Below are 11,257 nucleotides of genomic sequence, written 5' to 3' on the forward strand. Positions count from 1 at the left end.
GCCACCCAGGCTGGCTGCTGCTTTGGGATTCTTGCCCTGCCCTCATCGCTCTGTCCCTGCTTCACAGCGTTCTGGCTTCCTGTAGTCCTTTCCGCAGGAGCGCTGCTGCACCACAGCCAGCCTGGGCACGCCTGTTATTCGCCTGGGCTGGCATCGGGTCCTCTTCTTTTGGTAGCAACCACTCTCTGTTTTCTCTGTTTGTGGAGGAGAGCCCTTCCTCTACTCTCAGTCCGTGTGAGTCTTGTGGACTGGACACTCCCTCCCTGCTCCATGACTCTGCTGGAGGAGTAGGCATGGCACCCAGGCTGAGCCACTCAGAGTTTTCCTTTGGACTCTGATCTGCCTTGTGAATCTGACATCCCAAGAACATGTGGCTCAAGGACTCAAAGATTTCTTTTTTAGGGGCCGGCCCGGTGGCCTAGTAGTTAAGTCCACGCAGTCCACTTCGGCGGCCTGGGGTTCGCCGGTTTGGATCCTGGGCGCCGACCTACTCACTGTTCATCAAGCCACGCTGAGGCGGCGTCCCACATAGAAGAACTAGAAGGACCTACAACTAGGATATACAACTATGTACTGGGGCTTTGGGGAGAAAAAAAAAAAAAGGAGATTGGCAACAGATGTTAGCTCAAGGCCACTCTTCCTCAAAAAAAAAAAAAAAAGATATCTTTTTTAAAGCTACAATGTGTGTGTCTGTTTTTAGCTGATGACTTACCATTGAAATATTTGTAGAGACCCCAAAGAAACAGATCCTGAGTAGGGAAGTGGTACAATGATCTAAATCCATTTCTATACCTTCCTTTTTCGTGACCCTAATCTGTGATGATCCCCCAGTTTAACTCAACCCTTCAATTCTAAGCAGTAAATTAGCGTAGAAAGATCCCGGCAGATCCATCAGGTCCCCTCGCAGAGAAGAGATTTTACTGCAGGAGTTTTGCAGAAAGGAGTTTATTGCAGGGTATTCAATGGCTTCTTGAACTATTGGGAGGGCTGAAGGCACAAACTCCAGTCTGGGCTTTGAGGTATGACTAGGAAGTTTTTGTTGAACTGGGAACCCCCTACTACAACTGCAGGCTTCAGCACCACAGAGGTCTCTGCTCTGAGCCACACCAGCAGAGTGCATGCGGCACTCCCCCCACCCTTCCCTAGAACTCAGGTCCTCGCTCCCGCCTTGCAGGAATGCATCCCATTGGCGGTAGAACTTAACCACCCCTGGAGCCTGGGCTGCAAGGGAGTCTGGGAGACGTAGTTTTACCCACCAGCCTCTGCAGAACAGGATGGCCCCAGAAAGAGGCGGGAGCAGACACCAGCGGACCAGGGCACAGGCCTCTCCTGGTCCACCCTCTGAAGTCAATATCCTCCACCCGACTCCTTCCCGAACTTCAACTCCTAAACAATACCATCGGCAACCAGCTGCTCCTGTGCGATGCAGTGCAACCATCCCTCATAAAAACCCAACTGTCCTCATCCTTCTCTGCAAGGAGGCCCCAAATCTCACCACTCACCACGACCCAAATTCTAAAATCAGCCACCTACCATCTTGGTGTAGAGTGGGAGGGCACAGGGAGGAGAAGAGGGGAATCCAGATGCACTCCTCCTTTGTGCAACCGGCCTGGGCACTTCGTTGGTGTCGTAACTTCTTCCTTCTCCTGCTTATTCCATGCTCTTTTGTCCTCAGTTAGCTCCTCAGCGGGGTTGGGTTCTGAACCTGGATGACTGACTCCCGGCTTTCTCCCTGTTGGGTCTGGGCGCTTGGTGGTCCTACCTGTAGGGGTTACTGCAGACTTCATTAACTCTATCACAAGATGCTGCAGTAGCAGGAAGCAGCCCCCAAATTGTGTGGGATCTAGAACACTCCCTCCACCCCACTGAGGTGAGCAGCCCTATTTCTCCTTGATATTCAGGATCGATTACCCCAGCCAACATTTTCTCTGTTGATCCAGGGGCACAATTAGCCCCAAATGCCCAGGTGGTACTTTCACTTCGTTAAATCCATTGCTGTGTCTCTGGTTACATCTTCCCATGGGCACTGAGACCTCTCAACCAGCAGAGGCTAAGGTTGTAGAGATGGGAAGCAAGAATTAAAAATTTTGCAATTAGGGGCTGCCCCGGTGGCGTAGTGGTTGAGTTCACGCACTCCGCTTCGGCGGCCCGGGGTTCGCCCGTTCGGATCCTGGGGGCAGACCTATGCACTGCTCATCAAGCCATGCTGTGGTGGCGTCCCATATAAAGTGGAGGAAGATGGGCACAGATGTTAGCTCAGGGCCACTCTTCCTCAGCAAAAAGAGGATTGGCTATGGATGTTAGCTCAGAGCCGATCTTCCTCACACACAAAAATTTGCGATTAGTCATTGGGTGCCTATATCCCTCGTTTCTCTGACCCAGGAGCTCTGCCTATGGGAGAAAGAGCGTTGCATGATGTTTGCTGGTTGAGAGTACACACCACACCAGACAAGACAGCACTCAACCTCACACGTCATTGGCGTCTGTGTGGCACTATAACTGAGTCTTTATAAAAAAGTCTTTCTACCACGCTCCACTATTCTGGAATGCCAACTGCTTCTGGGTGATAGATGCAGGGCAAGACCAGTGAATTCCACGTGTCACACTGTTACCTCCCTTCTTTGTCTGTGAAATGAGTTCCTTTGCCAGGAGCAACGCTGTGTGAGATGCATGGAAGGCAGTCAGCAATTCCATAGATTGGCAGAGGCATGGTACAGGGCGACCCAATCTGCATTCTGGATAAACGTCTGTTCCAGTGAGGCTAACTGGTTTACCAGACTTTTATGGACAGGGCCTAGTTCTCCCAGGACGTGTGCTCCTGTGGGGCTCTGCTGATATCTCTGCTGCACTTGGGGAGGGTGGTAGCCAGAGCTGCCCTGGGTGGGGAGAGCAGGTCACGAGCCCCTGCTGTCATTTCCGTCCCTGCCTCCACGTCTCTGTGTCCATGAGCCCACTGAGCATGCACGGGGATGGCTGGGGAAAGAGGCCCACTGACATCCTCAGAATGGGTCAGCTTGTCCATCTATCTGGTTAACCAGAGCCTCCTCTGCAGTGGGGGCCAGATATCCCACCACTCTGGGCTCATTCTGAGAGGCCCGGACCCCAGCCCCTCCAACCTTATTCTTCCAGAGCCGTAACCACTGGGCCAAACCTTTAGACTTCCTCACACCTGCTGTGCCTATGTGCTCTCATTTCCCCTTCCAGGACCCAGTGGAAAATCAGCTGTGCCCTGGGGTTCTGCCCACTGGGAAGACTTCCCTTTTCCACTCTACTTCCAGGCCTCCCCAATCTGGGGCTGTGGAGTGCGGCATCTGCTTTTGGCTGGTGCCAGCACGTCGTGCAGAGTTCGCAAACCAGCCTTGACTTCCTTCTTCCTCAGCCAGCTGGTCGCAGGGAGACCCTGGGACGGTAGGTGTGGATGGATGGAGAGTTGGAGTGGGTGCACTGGAGCATGATGCAATTTCTCGTGTTTTCAGGACCTGCTGGACCTGGTCTCTTGTATACACCTTAGGTGGGGGCTGCAGCTTGGCATGGCCCTGGTGGGGGGGCTGGTAGACTGGATCCCATCCAGTTAAGGTCCCTTGGTGTTCCTTAGGGATCCATGACTAGAAGTACAGTCTCTGTTAGGTCTAATAGGACTGCCAAACTGTGTCTCTAAATGAAATCATTGTTGAAGAGGCTATGGCTTTGCTTCAAAACCCAAGGGATGGGCACTGTGATTCTCCCCACAGTCTCCGCATCTGCCACAGACACCTTGAGCCCCGCTGGATCTCAAGGACCACAAGGGCCAAGAGGCAAAGCCCCTTGTGCTGCAGCCCAGACTAGCCATCGAGCCTCCTGCTCTGGGCCCTACTCAGAGGAGGCAGAATGAGGGGTTCCTTGCTCGAGGCCTGGGAGCCTGTGCCTCTGTTTTAGTGATGAGTTGCAAGGTGTAGCAACCTTTTTTTTTCAGCTTTGGAGGGGATATCTGAGCTTACCCCAGGTCAGGTCTCTGAATTTTCAGGAGGTTTGTCTCCCACCTTGTGGCACTCCTGGGTCTTAACAAGGTTTCAGAGCGTCTGCTCAAGACTTCTTGCTCCAAGATCCTGTCGCCATGGGGTCATCAACGCGGTGGACAAGCATGATGTCCTGTGGGACACTGAGGTGCTGAAAGCCCCGATGGATGGAACTAGGACTCCGAGACAGAGAGCTGAGGTAGCTCCAGGTATGACAGTGGGATTGTATGGCTTCCTTTGTTGGGGTTAAGAAAAGCATACGTAAACGTGACAGAGGATAAGAAGCACTTGCCAGATCAATAGCCAAGTATTAGGTGCTCCAGCAAGGAGATCACACCTGGGACAGCACCTTCGATCGGAGCCACCACTTGCAAGTTTGTGATGATCCCTGTCTTCTGCGTGGGTCCAGTAGGTGAGCTTAATGGGGGTGTGGGAAGACTCTCCCAAGTCTCTGATGGGGACCCTGGACCTGAGTCTCTCCCAGGGAGGCAGGGTTGCTTTCACTTGCTATTTTGGTAGGAAAGGGTAGTTCCAGAGACTTCCACTTGCCCCTTCCCTCCATAACAGCCCTCACCGCACGGGCTGGGGCCAGTGTAGGATGGCGTCAGTCTCAGAGCTTGTGTCTCCCCACCATGCGTTTAGGAAGTGCAGAAATAACCAGCGCGATTCGCGAGCCCCCTGGGTTCACCGTGAGCCAACTCAGGCTCAAGCTCCAACACGATCTGCCCCCCAGAGGTTTGTTGTTTGCTGTAAGCGCGGGATAAAGGATTTCATTACTTTCACCGTGTTAAGTGTGTCAGTGACATTTTTTTTTTGCAGGGGGGCCCATACTGCCTGGTTTTGAATCCTAGTCTGTCTCCCGTGGAGGTGTGACCTTGGGCAAGTTACTCCTTTTCTGTGCCTAGTTTTTCATCTGTAAAATGGGCATAATTATATTACACACTTTATGGGGCTTTTATGAGGATTAAAGTAGATAACATTTATAAAGCCCCAGCACATTGCCTGGTAGAGAGTATGCATTTAATAAATGTTGATTTTTGTTTATTATAATTATTATCATTAACATATCTGTCCTACAAACCATGGTCTACATCAATATGTTGCTTAAAACAAAATTCTCATACAGATACATGGTGAGAATATCTTAAAGTTCAATTTAATTCATTAATGAATGAATTAATGAACCAGTAGGAAGTCAAAAGTAGCTAATTTGAAGAGCAGGTCTGGAGCAGGGATTTATAAGATGGTTGGGAAATTCAAGCTGAAATGAGCTTGCTAAGTCAGATTCAAAACTGGTTAATAGCCTGCAGGACAGTAAAAGGATAACCTTTGGGGCTCTCTTCTCCACTGGGCTATCAAACCACTACTCCTGGCCAGTTTCTACAGGTTAAAACCCCTCACCTCACAGTGCTGCCGAATGTCTGGGCTCCCAGCCATTGTGCACTGTCGAAGAAACAGAGCTACGCTCCCCAGAGAATCCGATGCTCCGGCAGACTTAGAAAATGCTCTAGCAGGATATCAGCAAAGCCGGCAGTCATCATATTTCCTTTCCCCAAGTTTGGGATACATTTTTATTATTAGCGTGCATATACAAAGCTCTTACTCATCATAAGGATATAGAAGAAAAAAACCCATAAGACGACTGGGTGATTTTGCTGCCTTCAAAAGGAGCCTGTGCCCGGGGGCTTCTGGATTTGTGTTCACCTGGGAGACGCGGGAGGTGCTACTGGCAGCCATGCTTCTGTGTGGGTGGGTGTCCTATGAAGGTCACCCCTGGGCAGAGTTAGTACCCTCTGGTTCTGATGAACCCCTAGTTATGATGGATCAGGGAGCAAGGATGTGAGAGCTACTGGTTCTGGCCATCCTGCTGGTGAAAGAAAATCTTGGCAGATGATGGAGGTATGTTCCACTTTCTTCTTCCCTGGTCAATTTTCCAACCAAGCCGAACCAGTTCATGGCACCCCAAGGCCACCCAAACATGTTTTGGATAATTTGGACATGTTTAACTGAGACATACACAGAAGTCTGTAACGCAGGGCTGGTCACATAGGGTAAAAAGCTGGTAAATGGAGCTATTAGGACAATGTGTTGGTTAAGGAGCCCGGACCCCTGCCTTCTGCTTTGGCCCAGCCCCCTCCTGCCTACAAAGCCCGGAGGGAGAGGCTTGAAGGAGGCAAAGGCAAGCAGAGCAATGCTTTGTTAGCTGCCGCAGCTCTGTTCTGGCTCCCCTGCTGGTGTCCAGCCAGCTGAGCTGACAGTGTAGACAGCTCCCTCTTCTCCCCAACCCCACAGACCTGAGTCTCAGACCTTGCCTCTCGGGTGGGATGAAAGGCCACATCTGCCGGTGTCAGTGGGAGAGAAAGCTGGGGTCATACTTGAGGAATATTTATACCCATGGATCCCCAGAAGTAAAAGGCATCCGGGCAGAGGAGGCTCCCTGGGTGTCCAGGCTTCCGATCAATCAGATCTGCTCTCCTCATCCCAGGGTGAAGGGCGGGGGAGCAGGAGGGGACGCAGCCTGGCCCAAACCCCAGTCATTTCTTACCTTCGCCACAGTTTTGGCCTTATCCTCTTAATGCTTGTACCGTGTTGTCATTATTATTCATTAAATGGACTTGGCTTTTTAGCTAAATACATTTATTTCAAAAGGGAAATGTATGTATATCATTGTCCTGAATGAAACACCAGAATCCACTCTTCAAAAATAGACAGTAACTGTAAAAAGAAACTTAATGAAGAGAATACAATGCTTTCACCTGTGGCAAATACCAGCTCTTACCTGAGAGCAGCTTTTGTTTTGGTCTGTTTTTCTGTCTTTCCCCCCTCCTCTCCTCCCCTTTCTCCTCCCCCTCCTCTCCCTCTGCCTCCGCACCCCCCCCCCTCCGCCCCGCCCCTCCCCATCCTCCTTCCCCTTCTCCTCCTCCTTTTCTTTCTCTCCTTAAGAAGAGAGATTAGCTTGGGTAGGGAGATGTTGAAGACAGATTTATACCGAGCTGAGGCATAGTTCCCCCATCCCCAAATCTTTTCTGGGCCTTCGACGTCGCACACTTTGGGGAACTTTCCCCAGACCCACTGCACAGCCAGGAGGGCATTTCTTAAGCTCCTCCTTTCTCCCTCTCCTTTTCCCTACCCCCTCACACCATGTGAGGGTGGCCCGATTTTAGCTTGGCTGGGAGCTGCTGTTTCCTCTCCATCAGGCTCTCCAGGGAGTGGGATGACTTTGGGGTGCTCTGACACGCCCCTCTCTCACCACCGCCTCATTGGCCTCCTTTGGAATGGTCCTGCTTTTATGGTGATTTCCCCTCAGGCGTTTAGAGATAAGCTCACAACCTTCCGTGTCTCTCTCTCCCTTTCCTGTTCACCGTGGACATTTTGGAACATTTTTAGGTAAAATCAAACCAACTTGATAGCCCTCATTTTCCAGGCTAGAAAGTTGGTTTCCAATGGACATTTGCAACCTGTGGAGATAATTCTCCTCAACAACAGAAGCCACCAGCAACGGCGCCCCTGTCGTGTGCTAGACTCTGAACTGAGAGCTCTACGTGCCTTGTGCTGGTCACTCACCTCAGTAACCCATGGGGGAGGTATCACCTCCGCTTATGGATGGGAAACTGAGATTCGGGAAGTTTAAGGACCTCTGCCAAGGAAGCACGTCTTGTAATTATTAGAGCTTTAGGTTGAAATCCAGGACTTTCTAATTCCCAAAGCCTGTTTTCTTTCTACAACATTGGTGGATTCTCAAACTTTGTTGAGCCCCATACACACCGGTAGAGTGTGTTAATATCCAGCTACCCTGGCCCATTTCTAGTCGTTAGGGACTCGGCTCAGGTATCTGCACTGTAACAAGTTGCACAGACACTCCGATGCCCGTTGAGGAGTGCTGGCCGGTGAACCCCGCCCTGCTTCCCTGCTCCCGGAACACAGCGGCTGCTCTTCGCGGCCACCTGGTCTCCTGGTTAGCTTTCTGAGAAGTTAAACGTGTTCCTGATATGGCTGATGTCTAAGTGAAATTTAAATTGGAACAAAAATAATATCTAAATGAACCAATTCTCCCCCTCTTGAAAATGTCTAGAAAATGTCTAGAAAATAAGCTAATAAAATTTTGTCCATAGAATGTACTGTTGTCAATATTCATAGAGCCAAGTCGCACACATTTTACACATCTCCGTTGGTGTTTTGAATGATGACCCTGCAGTCATCAAAGAAAGACTGAACTGTGTTCAGAAGACTTTGCTTACTAAAGCCAGAGGAAGATTAAGTGCACTAAAAAAATAAAAAAATAAAAAAAAAAAAGAAGAAGCGGGGCCGGCCCCGTGGCTTAGCGGTTAAGTGCACGCGCTCCGCTACTGGCGGCCCGGGTTCGGATCCCGGGCGCGCACAGACGCACCGCTTCTCTGGCCATGCTGAGGCCGCGTCCCACATACAGCAACTAGAAGGATGTGCAGCTATGACATACAACTGTCTACTGGGGCTTGGGGGGAAAAAAAGGAGGAGGATGGGCAATAGATGTTAGCTCAGAGCCGGTCTTCCTCAGCAAAAAAGAGGAGGATTAGCATGGATGTTAGCTCAGGGCTAGTCTTCCTCAGCAAAAAAGAGGAGGATTAGCATGGATGTTAGCTCAGGGCTGATCTTCCTCACAAAAAAAAAAAAAAGAAGAAGAAAAGAAAAAGAGAAAGAAAAAGAAAGAAAACCTTAAAAAGACAATGTTTGAACAAAAAGAATTTTCTATTTAATCCTCTTTGGCGGCGGTGCTGGACCTGCTTAGATGATCATTAATTCCATTTCCTCTCCCTGTGCACACAGGGAGTCTACCTTTCCCAGCTGCCCGTGTGGTTAGGTCAGGGTCACATGACTGGGTGCAAGCCAACGGGATGAGGTTAGGAGTGGTGTGCGCCACTTTCAGGTCTGGCCGTGGCTGTCCATGCTTGCCCTTCACCTCCTGGGCAACCTGAGGCCAGTATCAAGAGGACATTATCACAAGATAGAAGGAGCCTGGGGTTCTGAGTCATTGCATGGAGGAGATCCAAAAATGGCCATCTTGCCTATGAAATGAGAGGGATATAAACTATTATGTGAACACTGAGATGTGGGTGTGGTTTGCTAGAGCAGCCAGTGCTAATTGCCCTAATATGTCCACTTAGCCAGAGAATTATTAACCAAAGAATATTCCTTTCCAATAATCACTGTTAATCAAGATTGAGAAGCTGTGGGCACTGCTGTCTTTATTCACATAATTAATATTTATTTAGCACTTACTAGGTCAGGCCCCGTGGTAAATGCTTTCTTACATCATTTTATTTAATCTTCGTGACAACTTGAGGAGAAGTGGGCATTAATATCTCCATTTTATAGACGAGGAAATGAGGGCTCAGCAAAGTTCACACAGGCAGTGAGAGCCGGGGCTGGAGTTTGAACACAGGTCTGTCTCATTCCAGGCGGTCTTCCCATCATCATGCTAGATACATCTATCCTTTTAATCTGGACAGATCACGGAGGGATGTTGGAGGAAAGAATGGTGTGTACCATTGGTTGATCCGGCATGTGCCTTGCAGAGGCAAGAGAAAAGATGAGCTGTTTGATCAAAGGGCTCTAGGGAAAGCAGGTTGAACAATTTTTTGATGTGGCATCTGCTTTGGTGACCTAAATTGTCACCACATTATCTCAATTGATGAAGAGCATACAGCCCCACTTGTGGGCAAGACCTTTCCGAAATCTGAGTCTTCTCTCAGCCAATCTCACGTTTAATTTTTACCAGTGAAGACTTTAGCTCATTTTTAAAGCCTCTCTCCTTCTCAGCTTCCTTTTCATCTTATTTCACGTTTGGAGTCAATGAAGCAGAATTTCAGGTCTTCAGTTGATCCGATCGATACACCATACCACCTCAATCTAAAAACGGCTTCTGAGGGCATTTCCAGTTGAGTGACCTCATTTTCAGGTGTGGGGTTTGTCTATTCAGACCCCTGGGGCTGAGAGTCTAGGCTTATGTTGGGTAAGGTGTCTTCTCCTAGTTGTCCACAATTGATTTCTCTTTTCAGATTGTCTTGACTTAAAAGTTTTAATTTCCCAAACTCAGATCCCCAAACAGTGTTCTCATCCTCTTTGATCCAACAGAGCCAAATGGAGTCAGAATTCCCTCCTGTGGAATGTTCCAGTCACGGCGATCCCACTAGTTCTCTTGAGGCTCTTTCCTTATTGAGATGGGTGTTGAGCAACTCTGCAAATCTGGGAGAAGACGGATGCATTCAGAAGTTGTCTAGGAGCATCAGAGCTCTGGCAGAGGCCTCCCTTCTGCTCTGCTTGTGAGAGATTTCCAACTTGTGAGGATTGCAGAGTGCACCTGCGGCCCCCGGAAGGGAGCCTTGCTTTTTGGAAAGTGGTAATAGCTCTGCCATGGCCAACTGCACTGTTTCTGAGCCCCAGGCCAGCTGTGCTGTTGTCCGGGCATCCTGCTGGAGGCCAGTACCAGTGGCTGGCCACCTGGTCCCTGACACCTTTAAGGAGTATTTATGGAGTCAGTGACTGGGAAGGAGGTGGATTCTTCCTTACTTACCAGGCTGGACACGCTGTGGCTCTAATTCTCTAGATTCCTAAGTGACCCCTGTCCCTGCTGGGCAAGAGCCCACCTTATTTATCTTAAATCAGTCTACTATCCAGAGGGAGGAAATGCTTTGCAAATTGGTACAATCAGAAAGGAGACATCATCTCTTGAAGTCCTCTTCAGGCAGAACTGTGTGGTGGGCATGTGGGAGGGGCGAACCTTCACACTTGGCTGGTGCTTCACATTCTAGAGGGGAAAGGCTCGAGTCTGCACAAGCATCTGCACCTTAGAGCGTTTGAGAGTGCATGAATAGTGTGTGTGCAAGTGTGTATAGGTGTCTGAGAGTATGCATATGTGTGAGTGTGCATGGGTGTGTGAGTGTGTGGTTGTGAGAGGGTGTGTATGAGTGTGTAAGAATGTGTATGGGTGTGAGAGTATTTGGGTGTGTATTTGTATGTGTGTAAGAGTAAGAAACACCACCTTTCCAAATGGGCGTATGAGAGTGTGCATGAGTCTGTGAGAGGGTGCCTATGGGTATGTGAGAGTGTATGTGTGTGAGTGTGTACATATGTGTGTGAATATGTGTATGGGTGTGTGAGAAGCATGGGTAAACCACAGAGAGGAGCCATCACAGAAAGTAGCTGGAGGACTGGGACTGGGTTCTAGAAGGAGAGGGTCAAGGGTAGGGCTTTGGTCAGCCTGCGGGGAAAGTTGAGAGATGACT

The sequence above is a fragment of the Ceratotherium simum genome, chromosome 22 (genome assembly GCF_057802395.1).
Source record: "Ceratotherium simum simum isolate JZ-2026a chromosome 22, ASM5780239v1, whole genome shotgun sequence".
NCBI classification, from domain to species: domain Eukaryota; kingdom Metazoa; phylum Chordata; class Mammalia; order Perissodactyla; family Rhinocerotidae; genus Ceratotherium; species Ceratotherium simum.